This window comes from Haemaphysalis longicornis, unplaced genomic scaffold (assembly GCF_048455015.1).
Source record: "Haemaphysalis longicornis isolate Haplotype H1 unplaced genomic scaffold, Haemaphysalis longicornis Haplotype H1 scaffold_1, whole genome shotgun sequence".
Lineage (NCBI taxonomy): Eukaryota > Metazoa > Arthropoda > Arachnida > Ixodida > Ixodidae > Haemaphysalis > Haemaphysalis longicornis.
This window is the reverse complement of record NW_027526203.1, coordinates 8,151,491-8,169,234: the sequence shown is the minus strand read 5'-3', so window position 1 is coordinate 8,169,234 and position 17,744 is coordinate 8,151,491.

Genomic DNA, 17,744 nt, shown 5'->3' with positions numbered 1-17,744 from the left:
GCCGCTCCAACAAACGGAACCCGGCAGTCTCAGGTACTGTTCGAATAAAACACGTCCGACATGATCCCCAATACAAGATGGTGGCGCACACGATACCCAAGTATCTATAAGCGTTGCACGATTCCGGTATACCTGTAAAAATGTAATGCTAATGCTTTCATACTTACGACATTATGAGAACAGCTATCATGACCCTGAAATTTTGTGTGTATTGCTTGGGAAATACACTGAAGGGTCTGATGCCAATGGGTTAATTTGGCTTCAGTAAATATATTCTAACACCGTGGAGCCTGCTTTAGTTACAGCTCTTTGAGCACATACAAAATTAAAAGGCTTGCGATTCGTCTAGAAATGTCAACCGTTAAGTATTTTCGGAAACTTTCCGGTCATGCCACATAAAAACTAGGCGCACTCAACTTCTAAGTAATCTCTTAATAAGCGTGGGAGGCTCAGTGAATCAATTATATTTTGTCTTCTCTTGCAATATTATTAAGTAGAAGGAACAAAAACAAGCGTTTTTCTTCTCCAAGATCGCGTTTTTAACTTTTAGCCTACGGCTGCTGCGAAAGATAATAATAACTTAACCGATAATAATAATAATAAAAGATAATAAGTTAACCGAAAGTTCTAATTATGCGACTTTTAATTATCGAGAGTCGATTGTATCTTGTTTACGAGCGTATTCACCGCACGTAGTTCGAACATGCCCAAGGAACACAATACGATTGTTATTTGCGATTTAAGCTATTTCTCAGTTCAATACAGTAATTAAATATGAAATGGCTGCAGTTTTATTCTAACAGACAAACATGAGGTTGCCTGTTTTACGTTGTTTTTGAGGCGCTAATGGAATGTCTTAGGAGCAGCGGCTTTATGTTCGTTCTATCAAAACTGCGACTGGTAAATTACCCGTGATATTGCCTAAGCTAAAACACCCCACGATCATGTAGCCGCCTCAGAAGTCAGACTTCATTTATATGTTTCGGGGTCTGCTTACCAAAACAAGAGTTACAGCCATTTTCTGTAACCATTCTCATCCCGTAGATGTTCACATGTTTACAACAAAAGAGAATTCCTCAACGCTTACCATTTCACTGTGGACCACCTAATTTCGACAAGTAAATGAACTCGCCGTGATGAAAGATCTGTCGGGCGGCACCATAATTTCTCCCGAGATGTCTACGCTGGATTGAAAGCTATAGCAGTTTCCCGAATAAGTTGGGGCTTTGTCGCAACGCGTAATCTGCCGAACCATCCTGCTGACATAACAGGGCAAAGTAGAAATGCACACGAGCGAGCGACTTACAGCCGCACAGTAACAAAATAACTTCATTGCCACCTCCTCACTAAAAAAATTGGTATAACAAATAGTTGAATAAAGAAAGACCAGGTGCAGCTTTCCGGCCTACCGCAATTCTTCCAGATGTGATTACTACGAAGTTATTGAGCGCAGTGCAATGACTTTTCGCACAGCCAATTATGGGGGCAAAAGCTTGCTTTGTGCGCAGTTTCAAGTTTATAACTTTGTTCTCCCAGGCTTCCTGGCCTTTGGAATATCCCTTTGAAGTGTAGGAATAGTAACTTTTGATATTTACGCAAGCTATTCGGATTTTCATATCCAAGTTCACTCCTTGGCCAGTGCGAAGTATCACTTTTGTCTTGTGAATTAACTGGGGTTCCGTTCCACTCATATTTTCAGCAGGAAAGCTTAGGAGCAATCAGTAGAGAGTTATAGCAGGGTGGAGAACCGGTTCCGGTACGGTACCCGGCACAGCTACGCATCCGCACAACCAGTTTTCCCGCCTTTGCGCACGCGCAGAAGCGCAGGTCGCCTACCGAGTACCGTACCGGAACCGGTTGTCCGCTCTGCGACAACTCTCTATTAATATGAGGCGGCCCATGCCGCTGCCCGCACGCACGTACACCGGGCCATTATCTACGAGGGACAAACATCGCCTGCTGCTTCCAAAACAGAACCTCTTGTCAAATATGGAGACATTCTGGCCCACTATCGCCAAGGCAGAAGATTATTCCCGGCTCCACATCCCCAGTTATCGAGACAAGAAGCCACCAGCCTTAGAAAGATCCCCATCGCACCCTCCTTCACGCGATCTACCCCACCATATACCTGGCCACCTGCAATTTCTGTCCCTTGCCCGGGCACGCTATACCACCAAGTATGGGAGTGCGGACAAACCCCAGGCCTACCCCCCAACCCTTCCCGCTCTTACGAGCAGTGGGTGGCCTGCCTGAAAAGTCCAGACCCTGGGACCCAGCGTATATGTGAAGAGGGCCTGGACTGCCAGCCAAGGCCAGGGCATCCCGGACTAGGGACGCCCCCCACCGGGCGGGTGCCCTAACAGCAGCACCAGCGCTCGTGGAATAAACATTTATTCCTCCTCCTCCTCCTCCTCTATTAATAACAGAGTGATTGTTCTTTGATATTCCGTCTTGCACTCCAACTGTGTAGGTTGGGGTGGCTTTGCGCTCTCCGGGGGACTTGTTGCCAAAGTAAAATGAAGGCCATGAATACGAAGTTTGCAATATGACAGCGAAATTTATGACCGCATATTTACATTTGTGCAAGTTAGTAAAACAGGGGAAAGCATCAATATTCACGACCTGGGAACAAATGCATTTTCGCCAAATCTGATAGTGCAGAGCACCGTACACAAAAATACCGGAATACTGAAATATTCGTCCTCTCGCGGGGAAGGATTTTTCACCTTCACCCTCGCGTCTCTCATCCCTATCTGATGTAGTCCACCGCAATAACCCTGCCTAACGGATACAATTTGATAGCATTTCTATTCCCCACGATTTAGTGGTTCTATACCCAAGTAAACGGGAGGCTGAGCGCCTATATGTTCTCAACATCTACAGCGACCCCCCTGTTAACTGTCTAACCGTACGCACAAGCACCCCTGCAGCGGCAGAGGAGGCGGAAATAGCGCTCGCACTAACAACCCGGCCGACACCTACAATTATAATCACCGATTCAAAAACGGCCATCCAAAACCTCGCCCGCGGATACATATCGTCCGTGGCGTCCGAAGTTCTCCTTCGAAATCCCCCGTCCTCCCTGGTAGACATCGTCTGGACCCCGGCGCACAATGGTTTGGGGGGCAATAAGGCAGCGCACAATGCAGCACGAGGATTGACCATCCGTGCCGGTGCCAGCCTCGTCCCCTACCACGGCGCCAGGTCAGCCAGAGATCAGTTAATCACGTACCACGATATAACCACGCATTACCGCCTCTCTCGCCGTCGGTACCCTCCTGCCCACCCTGAGCTAACCAACCATCAGGAGCGCTTATGGCGACTCCTGCAGACAAACTCTTTGGCCTGCCGAGCACTACTGCATCGCATTCACCCCTCGCAATTCCCCACGCCAAACTGCCCACTCTGTGGGGACCCAGCCACCCTGGTCCACTCTATGTGGGCCTGCCCTCAAGATCCCTTTCCCTCCATAGTTAGTGATGAGCAGTGGGAGGGAGCGCTGGGCAGCTCGGACCCAGAGGTCCAGATACTTCTGGTCACCCGCGCCGACAACGTCGCCGCCGGCCTCAAACCGACGGCCACACCGCGCTCCCGTGAACCCGGTTAAGGCTCAATAAAGTGATCTCTCTCTCTCATCCCTCCGTCGCCCCCGCCGTCCGCTTCGGCGCGTTCTTGGAAAACTGTGCCTTAAGCTCCTGAATGGGTTGCCTTGGCTAGCGGACGCTGCAGCGCGTACTAAGCGACACGAATGATAGCGTTGTCCTGATCCAAGTGCAAGAGCTTTAGGGGAGCTCCCGAAGAAGCCGGATCCAAGCACGCCCCTCCCCTCGTTCCCATGTGCCGAGGAAAATTCGGGGAGGGACAGGTGGCTGACCCTTGGGGCGAACGTCCATCGGGATTCAGAATCGAAAATTTGCCCTACAAAAACAAAATAGAATAACGCATTTGTTTTTGGGGCATTTTCACAAGACCTTTTTCGATGAATGCACATACCATTACACGCACAGTTAAGCACCACACGTTCCTGTGCTGGGCGATTTCGGTACAAACAAGTGATTCAGGAATTGATGATAGAAGAAAAACAAAAACATAGGGAACAGTTGCAATCAATTACCGATTTTTTTTGTTAGTAATATTTTCTTTATCCCGGCATAATCATAAGTGCACTCAATTTCTTCGAAACGATTTCTCCACTAATTGGGAATTAAAGACGGTTCCTCGATCGCGTTGTATTGATTTGTTTTTGGGCAGTATCTCAAAAACATATTTTCCTAAAAACGGCGTCTGTTCTCATATTGTAATATTTACGCATAATTATGAATCCCGATATTTTTTTAATGACTGAAATTGTAGTTATTGATTGATTGTGGGGTTTAACGCGCCGACGCAACGCAGGCGATGAGGCGCGCCGTAGTGGAGGGCTCCGGATTACTTTTGACCAAATGGGGATCTTTAACGAGCGCCGAAATCTCGTACACACGGGCGTTTTTGCTTTTCGCCTCCATCAGAAAAGCGGCCGCCGCGGCCGGGAATCGAACCCGCGACCTCGTGCTCAGCAGCGCAACGCCTTAGCCACTGAGCCACCGCGGCGGGTAAATTGTAGTTATTTAATAAGGATCGTTCCTCAATCCTCTTTTATTTAATTACCTTTCTTGTAAATGTTTTTTGAATGGTAGCGCTAACTGTATACTGAAACAAATTACTGAAATTGATTGATTGATTGTAGGGGTTAACGCGCCGACGCAACGCAGGCGATGAGGCGCGCCGTAGTGGAGGGCTCCGGATTAATTTTGACCACCTGGGGATCTTTAACGTGCGCCGAAATCTCGTACACACGGGCGTTTTTGCTTGTCGCCTCCATCAGAAAAGCGGCCGCCGCGGCCGGGAATCGAACCCGCGACCTCGTGCTCAGCAGCGCAACGCCTTAGCCACTGATCAAATTACTGAAATTGCGAATTTATGATGACTTAGGTATGCTCTCTGTTTATTTTTATAATTACAAAATGTATGCATATCTAATTCATGACTGAGACCTCATTGTGGCCTGTGCAAAATCAGTACCACTTCAATGATGAAAAAATCTTGCAGTCAATTCGTTGTTGCTTTCACACTTAGGCATTTAAAGAGCGAAAGTATTCATGAACCGATTATTCGTGGAGGCTAGTAACCAAAAGCAAACCGATAAACACAACGACCACCCAATCCCAAGAAATACAAGCACGCGCGGTTCCTCCCTTTGGATGTAATGGCTCGTTGGATCTAGTGACGCGTTGGATCTAGGGACTCGGATGGATCTCTCGACGCGTTGGATCTATTGACGCGTTGGATCTAGTGACTCAGTTGGATCTCATGACTCGTTGGATCTTCTGACTCTGTCATCACGTGACCTAGTGGATCTCCTGACTCGTTGGATCTAATGACACGTTGGATCTAGTGACCATAAGCGTAGTGTGACCTGCAAAAAGCGGGGGCGGTTCTAAGCGCTCGGAGCTGCGCAAGATTACTTCCACAAGTGAGGACGTACCTTTACTGTGTCGCGATTGAGGAAATGGCGGATATATATTTATGCGGTTCCCGGTAGCCTCCCCAAGGCCGGATGGCATCTCGACTACCGCGATAAAGCTTTTCTTTGAGGAATCTCCTCACGATCTATAAAACATTATCAATACGTCGTTACAGACATCATGAGGGCCCGGAGATTGGAAAATTGCAAAAATTGTACCATTACTAAACACCCAGCCTTGGCGTTATTCCGGACAATATTCTCGATTGGTTTGACCAGTAACTTAGACAAATAGAAAGAATTTTGAACGGCCGTTTACTTTGATTCCTATTCTACGGAAAATGTACTGAGTGCTAATCAGATTGATTTACGTCCAGGCTGCTCCATTTGTCTGCACATGACGACTTCGAGAGTCATATCCAGTTTGCCCGTAGAAACAAACAAATCTGCGTGCTTTCCACAATGGGCATTGCGAAAGCATACGACAGCTAAACATACGTTTAGCTATAAAGCATACAACGTCTTTATAGCTAAACGTAAACAATGCGGGATACCCAATTACATTATTTCACGGATTCAGCAGTGTTTACCTGTCCGTAAGTTTTTTTTGCTCGCAAAATGGTTTTTAGACTTCTACACTACATCAGACAAGGGGCGTTCCCCAAGGTTCAGTGCTCTTTCCTGTTCTGCTAACACCTATAGAGATTCATTCCTACCCACAATAAAGTCTGCTGCAGTGGCGTCGGGAACCAGCCCATCGGTAAGGGGGGGGGGGGTGCCTCGGGAGGCTCTCCAAAGTGTAAAGTGGACGACTGCAAGGAGACCACAGCTTTGCACTCTCTATTGAATTTGCCTATTCATTCAAATTTGAATACTCAAATTTTCTTTCTGGTATAATGGAAGGAAGCGAGGAGAATTGTGGCATCCGAGAATGTCGCGGGTACCGATTAACGGCGCGCCTTGAAGAGTTAATTGGCGGTAGGGTGATCGGAGGTAAAGAAGGAATGATTCCTGGAGAGGGAGTGACGCCGGTATGATCGCAATTCGCGGAAGGGTGTAGCGAGCAAGCTTGTTCCTCGATTGGGGCGACAGAGGGGCCAACAAAGCCGCCTGGTCGCCTTCAGTACAGCTTTTCGGGCGCTGGACAATAGCAGTATGGGGGGTGGGGATTAAGCAGAGAGAGAGAGAGAGAGAGAGAGAGAGAGAGAGAGAGAGAGAGAGTAAACGTGTTTATTGCGAAAAGCAATGGGGAGGAGTCCTCAGTCCAAGACCCCTTGAGCTTTCCCAGCCTCAACAGCCCTCAACACCAGCAGGCGCTGGTCATTGAGGTCGGAGCTGGTCAGAGCTCTCTCCCAAAGCTTGTGAGAAGAAATGGATGGATTTAGCGAATGTAGTGGGGCGTGCGCGCAGCCCCTACCATATGAAAGAGCGTCCCGGTGGCTTCGCGGAAGCGGCATAGCGGGGAATATACAGTGGGGTGCAATATATGGCATTTAGTGGTATGGGGAAATGTATTCGTCTTGAGTGCACGGAGCTGCCGTTCCTCTTCTTTCGTTAGGTGTTTATGCCGTGCTGGGTAGGTGATACGTCCCAACTTATCCATCATTTTACTTGTTAGAGGTGGGTGCCGCCAATTGCTTTTTCTGACCAGACGCCTACCGCCGTCTATGAAGCGACCGCCGAAACTGCCGCGCTGGGCTGTTAAGTGGGGCGGTTCCCGTTTGAACCCATTCCCATTTCACCCTTCCCGCTTGTTCCCTCCCGTTTCAACCCGGCGCAAAACGACCTTCCCGTTTCGTCCGTTCCCACTTGGCCCCTTCCCGTTTGAACCCGTTTCCATTTCGACCTTCCCGTTTGTTCCTTCCCATTTCAACCCGGGGCGAAACAACCTTAACGTTTCGTATTTTCCTTAGCCCGTTCCCGGAATAACGTACCCAGTTTATGAAACGTTATAAAAACATTTTCATATTGTTTTTTCCTTTATTTCCGTTTGTTCAGTACAGCCAGTGTTCTTGAATGCTTTTCAAACCTGGGGTTCACTTTTTGAATCTACAGACGACGAAATTTGGTTACAATTGAAGTAATACCAATTAACAAATCTTTTATCTCTTAAATTAACAAAGCCTAACAAATTAACAATTAACAAATTAAACAAATCTTTTAAATTAACCAACAATGTTTTCAAATTAACAACAAATTAACAAACACGTCACTTATGAAAACGACAACAGAGAAATACCTAAATGCACTTAACTAAATGTATTTAGGTCGCGAGGGTCGCCCTGCGTCTGCCCTCGTTTGCACTTGTTCGGTCGACTGACTCTCGTTTCTAGCTTCTTTAGATCCACCCCCAAAACGCCAGGCACTTAAGTGTTATTACATTTGCGTTTAGCAATATCTACTAAGAAACCTAATTGGGGATAAGATAGTGGCCACACCTTGCTGTGGCCTGTCAGACAGCCACATCGCCCTGCTTAATTAAGCTGGAATTTGGAGCGCCATTGTGCTAAGCAGCATTTCAGCGAAGCTATCGTGGGAACAAACTTGGCGCAGTGGCACAACTTTCACCGCCTTTACGGATTATCTCCCTCTCCAGATTATAATAAAGGGTCCAGAAGGCTGGTTAATATGTCATGAACGTCAAAACACGCACTGGCACAATGAAGTACCTTTTTGTTTTTAAATGCACTCTTTGCCAATTACCCCCCCCCCCCCCCCTCAGCCCCAACTCCCCAGCCACGTAACACCCTGCTTTTGAAAAACGATAATAGTTGGCGCGTTAGCGCATTTATTCCTCCTGTAATAGTGCAAAAGGAGATAACTTGCAGAACGAAATATTTGAAATCCCCCCAAAAAAGGCAACAAATGTTAAAAGTGAACTAAATAAATCAAAACTATCTGATACTCCGTTACCGAAAATCATAAAATAAAAAAGCCCAGAAAAGCGCCACAGAAGCACAAATAAAAAATCGCAAAAACACCCTCACTTTGAAAGAAATCGTATTTGGCGGTCTAGCACATATAATTGTTGTAATAGCGCAAGTGTACATCAATGTCGAAAAGAAACAAATGAAAACTATAAAAGATAAAAAGATGTCTAAAAAAAGTAACCCTATGTATCTGGATTCCAGTGTTGTACACGTTCCTCTAAAATAGGAACGAAACCTCGTTCCTCGTTCCTTCCCAATTTTGAAACGAGTTACCGTTACAAGTTCCTTTATTTCGAAAGGAACGCGTTCCAGTTCCAGTTCAAAAATTGGAACGATTCGTTACTTTAACGTTACATTCAATTTTTTAAATTAAAATATAGGGTCTGATAGGGAAAATAGAGTTGGAATTTTAAAACTATAATCGAACTACGTCTATTATACCAATATGAACACCGCCGGCAGCAGATTATCTAGAAATAAAAAGAACCCAAAGGAACGCTCCCTGACAAATGTTTTTTTTTTTTCAGGAAGCATCGTACAAACCCAAGACATGTCTAACTGCGTTTTTGGTGCTCGTCTATTATAGATGCAACACATATAATAGACGCAGCAAGGTTCCTGCGCGTCAGATGTGCAAATACAAAGTTACTCACATGCAGGAAGGTAATTAAATTTCTTGCATTAGATTCAATATTACAGTTTATTTAAAATACTTTACAGGACCCCTTGCAGGATTTGGTTAAGAGGGTTACAAAAGTGAAGCGTTGCGGATCGTACAGCACAAATTTGCGAGTAAGAAAACACATTGCAGCAGGCGACAGAATCCAGGTTGGTGCCGGAGCAGGCAAGATGGCGTTCGATAATTCTCAAATGTCCGGTAGACCCACGAAGACCCGACTTGCTACTTGCTCAAACAAAACGAAAAAAAACCAGCTATCTCTCTCTCTCTTATGGTCAGTCTCGGCGCCGCGCGATTCCTGCGCCCCCGATAAACGAAGTTCACATGAAAAACAGAGAAATGCTTAAATAATCTCAGCTAAACCAGAGTCTTCTCTGGCTAAACCTAGCTAACTCACGAGGGGCTCCGCGTTCGCTCTGGTTCTGTCAACCGACCGGACTCAAGCTTCTGTAAATGGACTTTATAATTCTCGCTCTGACTGTCCAAGAACACCAAGCACTTCGGTTTTATTACACTAAAACCAAGCCTCGAGGACCTACTAAGTTCTAACTAACACACACTGGGCCGCTGATTGGCCAGGTCAACAAAACCCAAATATTTGTGCACAAACAATCACGTGATCCACACTAACACTCTCACTCAAACTTCCAGGTATTCACCAAGGCACAAGTATAACACAGGTTTAACTTGAAACCGACCAACTACAGCAACTCTGAGCGCTGGAAGTTGACCTTCGGGCGGCCTCTCCCAGGTATTGTCCATACGGCGCGCGACGAAAATATGCCCAACAGTGACAGAATTACTGCCCTTTGTCAACACGACGCATGCAATACAAAGGCACCTTGCACTCCCGTCGGCCCATTCCCGCCAGATCGGCGACAGACCGCGCCGTGACGAACTGCGCGCATACTCTGTAACTTCGAGCAGTACAACATCCCGAGACACTGCGGGGCGCCCAGCTCTTTTGAGAGCCGGCGACCCTTTGAATGACCTCACAGCGAGCGCAACTGCCCCGACAACAACGCACCCGCGCCTCGCGAGCACTAATGCTGTAATTACCCCTGACAATATACAGAAGGGGTGGTTTCACAAGGAACCTGCGGCGCCAACAATTCTATCGGCCAGACGGGCATTTTGGCCACCCCTGACAAACGATGAAAGGTGAAAAGCATTCTTGCGGCAGCGCTGTTCACCCGTCGAACGCCACGTAAGCTCAACCGGCATGAAAGCAAGCCTAAGCTGCGAACCACTGTGTGGTTATTTTTCTGCCTTTAACCTTCGAGGAAGCACAATCCGCTATAGGAAGAGAAACACGACGACTTGTGGTTTTTGTACTCGAGCTTTGGCATCAAAAACAGCCAAATCCTGGCGATGTAACGGCAGGAACGCCGTTCCTGCCGTTCCTTCAAAAATCTAACGAGTTACTGTTACAGTTCCACCGATCCTTAATGGAACGGTGGCGTTCCTTCGTTCCTCCAAAAAGGAACTAGTTCCAGGAACGCCGTTCCTTGGAACGTCGTTACGTACAACACTGCTGGATTCATATGCCACATCTGGTTATAAAAAATCGCAGTCATGAGAAGCGGCGAAAATTATTAACTTAGCTTTGCGTTTTATTGATTCTATTTATACCCGTCACTCTAGTGTACTCAATTTGCATAATAGGGCAAACCTTCAGAAACTTAAGCAGCGCAGGGTCGTCTCTAGCCTAAATTTTCTTTACTACAGAAACTTAAAATTGTCGCGGGAATACTACCTCCAAGGGCCTTTCAGACGTTTAGCGAGAATACATCATAGTAAGACTATTAGGCAGCCAATCAGCTGAATTACTATTCGAAAGTTCTCTTTGTTTCCTCGTGCAGTTTCTTACTGGAACAAGTTAACTGAATGAACAGTGAACTCGGTATCGTTAGAAGAATTTTCCCCACGTATTGGAAATGTGTGTTCTGGTTTAATCGTAGTGTTTCAAAATTGGAATACAGTACGAATGCATATCCTTGTTCGGACCCCTTTGCGTCTATTACATATTTATGTCTTTTACTTATTTGTGTTGGGCGTTTTTAAACTACGCCAACCAATACTGGTGTGTTTTTATGTTCACTCATGCATGAGCCCGACCAGGCCGTAAAGTGTCGGTAAATAAGTAAAAAAATCTGCCCATTACTCACGTAGGAAAGGCATTAGTATCCATTTCTCAGATTTCTGCACATGTTTTTACCTTTTTTCAAGTCTCTCCTATGGACATCTTTGATCTATAGATCTCTCGAGCCCGAAGACAAAGCTACGCTCCAAACAATGAGCATAAGAGCGGCTGATAAATAAATTTCAGCCGCACATACAAACCCCAACTGCAGAAAAATCCAATGCGTGCATTACTCAAGATATTGGGTATCTTTCTAGTACACTTTCGCCGCTACAAATTTTTTGTCAAGAGGGCAGTAACGGCCTAAGGCATTCGGAAACTTTTATCGGGCGGAAATATCGGTCGATTCCGAAACATTTTGTGCATACAAGTTTTAGTGCATTACCAGTTGCCTGTAAGCACATTTTGGGGAACAGTATCGAAGACGGTAACACATATCTTCAGAAATTCAAATGGGTTGGAACGATGCGGGTTCAAATAAGAAGGGCGCTTTGGGAGCAGGTTGTAACGGGAAGGGCGTTTTGGGAACGGGCTGAAACAGGAAGCGCCCAAACGGGAAGGTCGTTTCGGGAACGGGCGCACACGGGACGGGTCAAGCGGGAAGGGCGTTTCGGGAACGGGTTCAAACGGGAAGGGGCCAAACGGGAATGGGTGCTTTCGGGCTACGCCCGTTAAGTGCTCTGTTGTTTCCGTGCGTCTGCTCGGTACTCGTGCATTACCGAGTGAACCGTACTGGTTTGGCGTTAAGTTAGCGGTTGCAGTGCTTGTGTGTGTGAGAGATGTTTTGTTTTCACCATCTGCGGGCGGGGTTTATGTCCTAATTTTCTGCCAGAGCGGAAAATGCCGACCCCGGCTGATGCGAGCAGCAGTAGCACTGGTGGGGGCGGTGCCGGTGGTGCTCCGCAGTTCCGCGATACCAACGTACCGGTATGGCACCGACTGACATAGAAATCAATATCGGGGAGTAAATACGTGTTTTCCATGCCACCGTGCTTGTTATGTTTACCGATTAGTCATGTTTACGGAAACGCGGATGTCGAATGCGGAGCGCGCACAGCATATGTGGGTCACGCTGATCCGCGCACGCGATGGACTTTCGACGAGACGATTGCTACGCTGTTGACATTGCAATGCAATATAATCCTTCTTAACTAGACTTATGACGGTTACTGACGAAACGAAATTGTCTGGGCGGAAAAATAACACGACCGCACAACCAGTGAAATTACTATTCGAAGGTTGAGCAGAAGGATCGACATTTGGGCGAGTTAATATTGGTTGATCACGATAGTGATCATGATTGGCCTAACTCTGCACAGCGCATGTGGCCTGTCGCTCGAAGCCCACCTTTGTGAAACCACTGCTTGCACCAAAAATGCTTTACGCGATCAGCAATAACTGTTTTGTAATTGTAGTACTTTAGATTCTGTAACAACGCAAAAGGATTACAAGCTTTCCTTTGGCCGCATTGTGAACAGGTTGAGCTATTTTCCAAATAAAGCGTTCGCGTATCTCGAGCTGCCTTTCCACATTGGGCTGCCTGCTTATCCTGCTATCGACCAGCAGTGTGCGATGGAGAAAGTTATCCTTTCATATCGTTTGGCAGTGCAATGCGTTCGCCTGAAAAAAAGTAAACAAAACGCCGTCATTTTAAAGGTTACATTAGATCAAAGGGGATTGTTTAATGCCAATCAGGTATAATGACCAAACAATATATGGTATTTTAAATTGACTACAAGGAACCATAAGTTATTGTAATGTTGTATTGTATCGGCGCTCGTGTCAAAATTAATCCGGAGCCCTCCACTACGGCGCGCCTCATCACCTATGAAACGTCGGCGCGTTAAACCACATAATCAATCAATTAATCAATCAATGCGGTATTCTAAAGAATAAAGTTACTTCTAACATTTCAGGGGGTTCCGTTCCCGGTAGCAGCTTTGTGATAAATGGATTTTGCTCCGTCTGCTTGCCGTCCAAGTGCACCCAACAAACCCTAGAGTTGGTCGTTGGTACAAAGTCGTTGCGATTTATCAACGGCGTCCACCGATATCTCAACTCGGTGTCCGTTGGGAAGCGATGCAGCAAAAACACGCCGCAGGCTCGCAACACACTGCATTTTCTCCCGGAAGTGTCGTGCAGATGCGTGCTGTCGGCGACCTTTTCTCGCTTTCTCTGGTAGTTCGTTAACCCACCACCGCCTACTGCTGACCAAGCGATGTTTGCGCCTTGAAATGCATCGCAGCATTGCCTAAATCAGTTGAAAGTTCCGCAAAAACTAAGCACATGGTGCGAAACACTCCTGAACTACGCAGCGGAGCACACCGCGGCGAGCGATGTTAGCAGCCCAGCGCGCACAGGCAACGCTGGTCCGCCAGAAGCGGAAGGCGCGCGGGCAGCCGAGACAACTTATCTGCGAGTACTTTCCCCCTTTCCCGGCTGCTTATGGAAAATGGTTATCTAGTGGTACGCGATCATCGGGGTTGGCCTCTCCTGCTCGCTTCCCGGGGCCCAGCGGGATAACTCTCGGGCCAACAGGTGGGCGGTTTCGTTGCCCGGGACGGCAGAGTGGGCGGCTGCCCATATGATCATGATGGATCTGTCTGATGGACGCTGGCAGATTATTTGATGGGTTGTCCGGTGAATTCGCCCGCACGAGAAGTTACGGCACGTTTTCTGCGAATCTGTGATAATTACGCTGGCTGGAGTTAGCGTTATGGCGACAGTGATGGCCGCTTCTTCCGCTTGTAAGGGGTATCCGGGTAGGGTTAGGCTGCTGACGTGCTTATTGTGCTGGACAACCACGGCTGGCATTGCTCTTATGCCTGGATAGGAAGACGCGTCCGTGTTTACTGTGTTTGGTTCGCTTCCGTAGTATGTGTGGATGGCATTGGCGTTTGCTTCCCTGCGCCCAGTGTGATGCACGGGGTGCAGGTTTCTAGGGAGCGGTGAAACGTACAGCTGTTTCATGATATTGTAGTCTAGATTTCTCATTTGAGATATCTGACGCTGCACAGGGGATGTGAGCCTCAGACGAGAGAGAAGAGTCCTCCCTGTGCTTGTGACTCCCAGCCTCAATCTTTGGCTCGAAAGATGGGCTTCTGTGAGCTCGTCGGCTGTATTGTGCAGGCCGAGCTTCAATAGGTTCTCGGCGGCAGTGCTGACGGGAAGTCCGAGGGCCTGTTTGCAGGCCTTCCGAATGATGACATCCAGCCGTTTCATTTCTGACTTGGAGAGACGAGCATAGGGTATGGCGTATGTAATTCTTGATATTATGAATGCTTGGACGAGGCGGAGGGTGTCCTCCTCGCGCATTCCCTGTGTTTTGGTGGTTACACGCCTGATCATATGTGTGACTTGGTCCGAGTTATGTTTCAGCCTATTTATTAGGATGGAGTTTGTTCGATCGGCTTGAAAGGTCATACCAAGGATCTTGATATGCGTGGAGGGAACGATGGTGTGGCCCTCGAGGTGGATTGTGACCGTGAGTGGCCTCTGGAGGAGTTTCTTTCTTGTGCAAACAAGAAGGAGCTCCGATTTTTGTGAAGCACATTGAAAGCCGCAAGACTTGGCCTAATGATTTACCGTATTGGCTGCAGTTTGTAGGCGCTCCTCTATCTCGCCTATGGATCCTGTCTGCGACCAGATGGTAATTTCATCTGCATACAAGCCGTGATGTATGCCCGGAAGAGAATCTAATAAGGGAGGGAGACCGATGAGCGCAATGTTGAACAACAAAGGGGAGAGCGCTGTCCCTTGTGGTGTGCCGTGGCTGCCCAGCAGGATGGGATCTGTGGCTAGGCCTCCAACTTTAAGTATTGCCCTAAGACCTTTGAGGAAATCTCTTATGTACTGATACATTCTAAGCCGGACCAACTGCACCTGAAATATTCAACCACTTGAAAACATTATTTTCGTATAGTTTGCCTAAAATACTACAAGATCCAAAATGACAGCTTGAACACGCGTATCCGCGGCGCAAATGCCCATCGAAAATGGAAGATATTGAAACCGAAATTGAGATGCGCGCGGCCATGACGGCCAGGCTGAAGTGACGTGGCAGCCGGCCCAGCCGGACAGCGAGACGCCGCTTGTGGCCGGCGGGCCGTAGCGAACCGGCGCGCAACTCTACGCCCTCGCCGCAGCCCTAGGAGACGTGCGCCCAGTGGAGCTAGACCAGTTCTCCTGGTTTCCCGTTGGAAAAAGCGCAGGGCCAACACAGTGTCACTTCTGCTTCATGGCTCTTTGCGCGATCCGCCGGCAGTAGCCACGGAGATATTTTGAACGCTTCTAATTAATTAACCACGCAATTCAAAGGGGCTACGAGTCATGTCTCAGTTGGTTTGGTGGTACGTACTACTCGGCCAAGGTAAATTTCGCCAAGGTGAAATTTGAGTGCAGTTGGCCTCTAAAGGCCAACAAGACTCGTGTCACTGAGTGACTAATAAGACGAAGGATTAAAAGATCGAAGTCTGAAAGCTAGAAATTAAGGTTGGTCGGTAAGGATGAACTGCACTGCAGTGTGTGTGTGTGTGTGTGTGTGTGTGTGTGTGTGTGTGTGTGTGTGTGTGTGTGTGTGCGTGCGTGCGTGCGTGCGTGCGTGCGTGCGTGCGTGCGTGCGTGCGTGCGTGCGTGCGTGCGTGCGTGCGTGCGTGCGTGCGTGCGTGCGTGCGTGCGTGTGTGTGTGTGTGTGTGTGTGTGTGTGTGTGTGTGTGTGTGTGTGTGTGTGTGTGTGTGTGTGTGTGCGCGCGCGCGTGCGTGCGTGCGTGCGTGCGTGCGTGCGTGCGTGCGTGCGTGCGTGCGTGCGGGAGGAGGTGGACAGCTCAGGTGTTCAAGAAAGGATGGGATAGTTGGGCGTTTGCGGTTTCTCTCGTTGCACTTACCAAACAGTTCGCTAACCAACCAATCCCAACGACCCAGAATCGGGTGTTGAGGGCCCGAACAGTTATGTGGGCATTTATTTTATTTGCCTGACTGTTAATGAGAAATTTCGGTCTTTCTCTTCCGTGTGGGGGTCACACCCTACTTTATGAGAAGAATATATTACAAGCTGATGGCATAACTATTTTGTTTGGTAGGTGCATCTTTAAAGGCAGAGGTTTTCTTAAAAAGAGTAGAACAGAGCAACAAAACAACCAAATAACTAAAGCGTAAATACCTGGTACCACCCCTATTTCCTTTCATTAGCCTTTCTGTAAGCTGGCTGCTGCCCACATTTCAAGATGTTCATGGTATCATACGATAACTGAGGAGGGTTAAAGTGGTAGTTTCTGTACCAGGCGAAGCATGCTGCAGAGCGCCTTTTTAACGTTATTATAAAAATGTTAGACTGAAGTCTGCCAAATCCACAGGGCTGCGCGAAAAGACCAAGTGCACAAGATTCTCTCTGCTGAGGTCCTCTCGTTATGCATTGACGGACGAAAAATGTACCGGAGCGAATCGAATAGCCCAAGAACGACACCGAGATACCAAACTCAGTGGAGCGCCATCACCCAGTACTCCGAAACTTTGGACCGCCAAAAGGACTTCGGTGGAACGTCCTTCTCAGAAAGCGGGACTAATTATGTAGGAAAAGACTGCTACTTCAGCCGTACTTTTTCAGAGCTGCAAAAAGCATAAATGGTTTCCTCCGAACCCATCCCTTGTGCACGCGCACGGAGTGCGCTCCACAGTGAGGCGCTCTGTGAGTGACCACCGCTACAACGTGACCCCAGTCTCCTCTGAGGAAGGAAACAAGTGGCTTCCGAAAACGCCAGGCCAGCGGCCGGAATATTCGGCTAGTTTCGGTATCGCAAAATAAAGTGCCGCCATGACACTGGTAGCCAAGCGAAAATTCAGCAACTTTTGTATAAGTGGCTTTAGCTTTTCAACATACGCAGCAATAAAGTAAAGTGGTGCTATTATGTGTACAAAAAAAAATGTGTTCTTGGCTATTTCCTTTTTGTGACACCCTATTGATTTGTTTTGTCGCTTCATTCGTTGCGCCGAAGGGCGCCGCTTTCGCCCTTATCTCTGCTGCTGCCATCCTGTCCGTCTGCTCCCGCCGCTTTCACTGTGTGCACGTGTAGAAGTTTTGTAGTATGCCTTGAAGGTGAAAATTTTGGTGTCGGCGAGTGCTAACGGGCTCAAAATGTCGGAGAAACTGAGAAAAGGACACAACGTATGCTTCGATGCTGTGCGGTGCGACCACTAGAGAAGGAATAGCACAGCGAATTATTTCCGCTTCCCAGCGGACGGCAGGTCAGCACACTTTTTATTCAGTCAAAGCTATCAAGAAGCAAGCGCTATCCTTTTCAAAAAAGCTGCAGGGTGAGCAAAACAATGTTCTGTTGTGGCTTTACAGTGAATTTTTTTGTTTGGTACAATACATTTGTCAGTAATGTTGTAAGCATGCGAAACTACTTGTCGACAGTTTTTCATGAGCCGATTGATGCCAGCGGGCACGCAGACGGAAATTTCGCTCCGGTATCGGTTTGTTAAGTGGTTGCT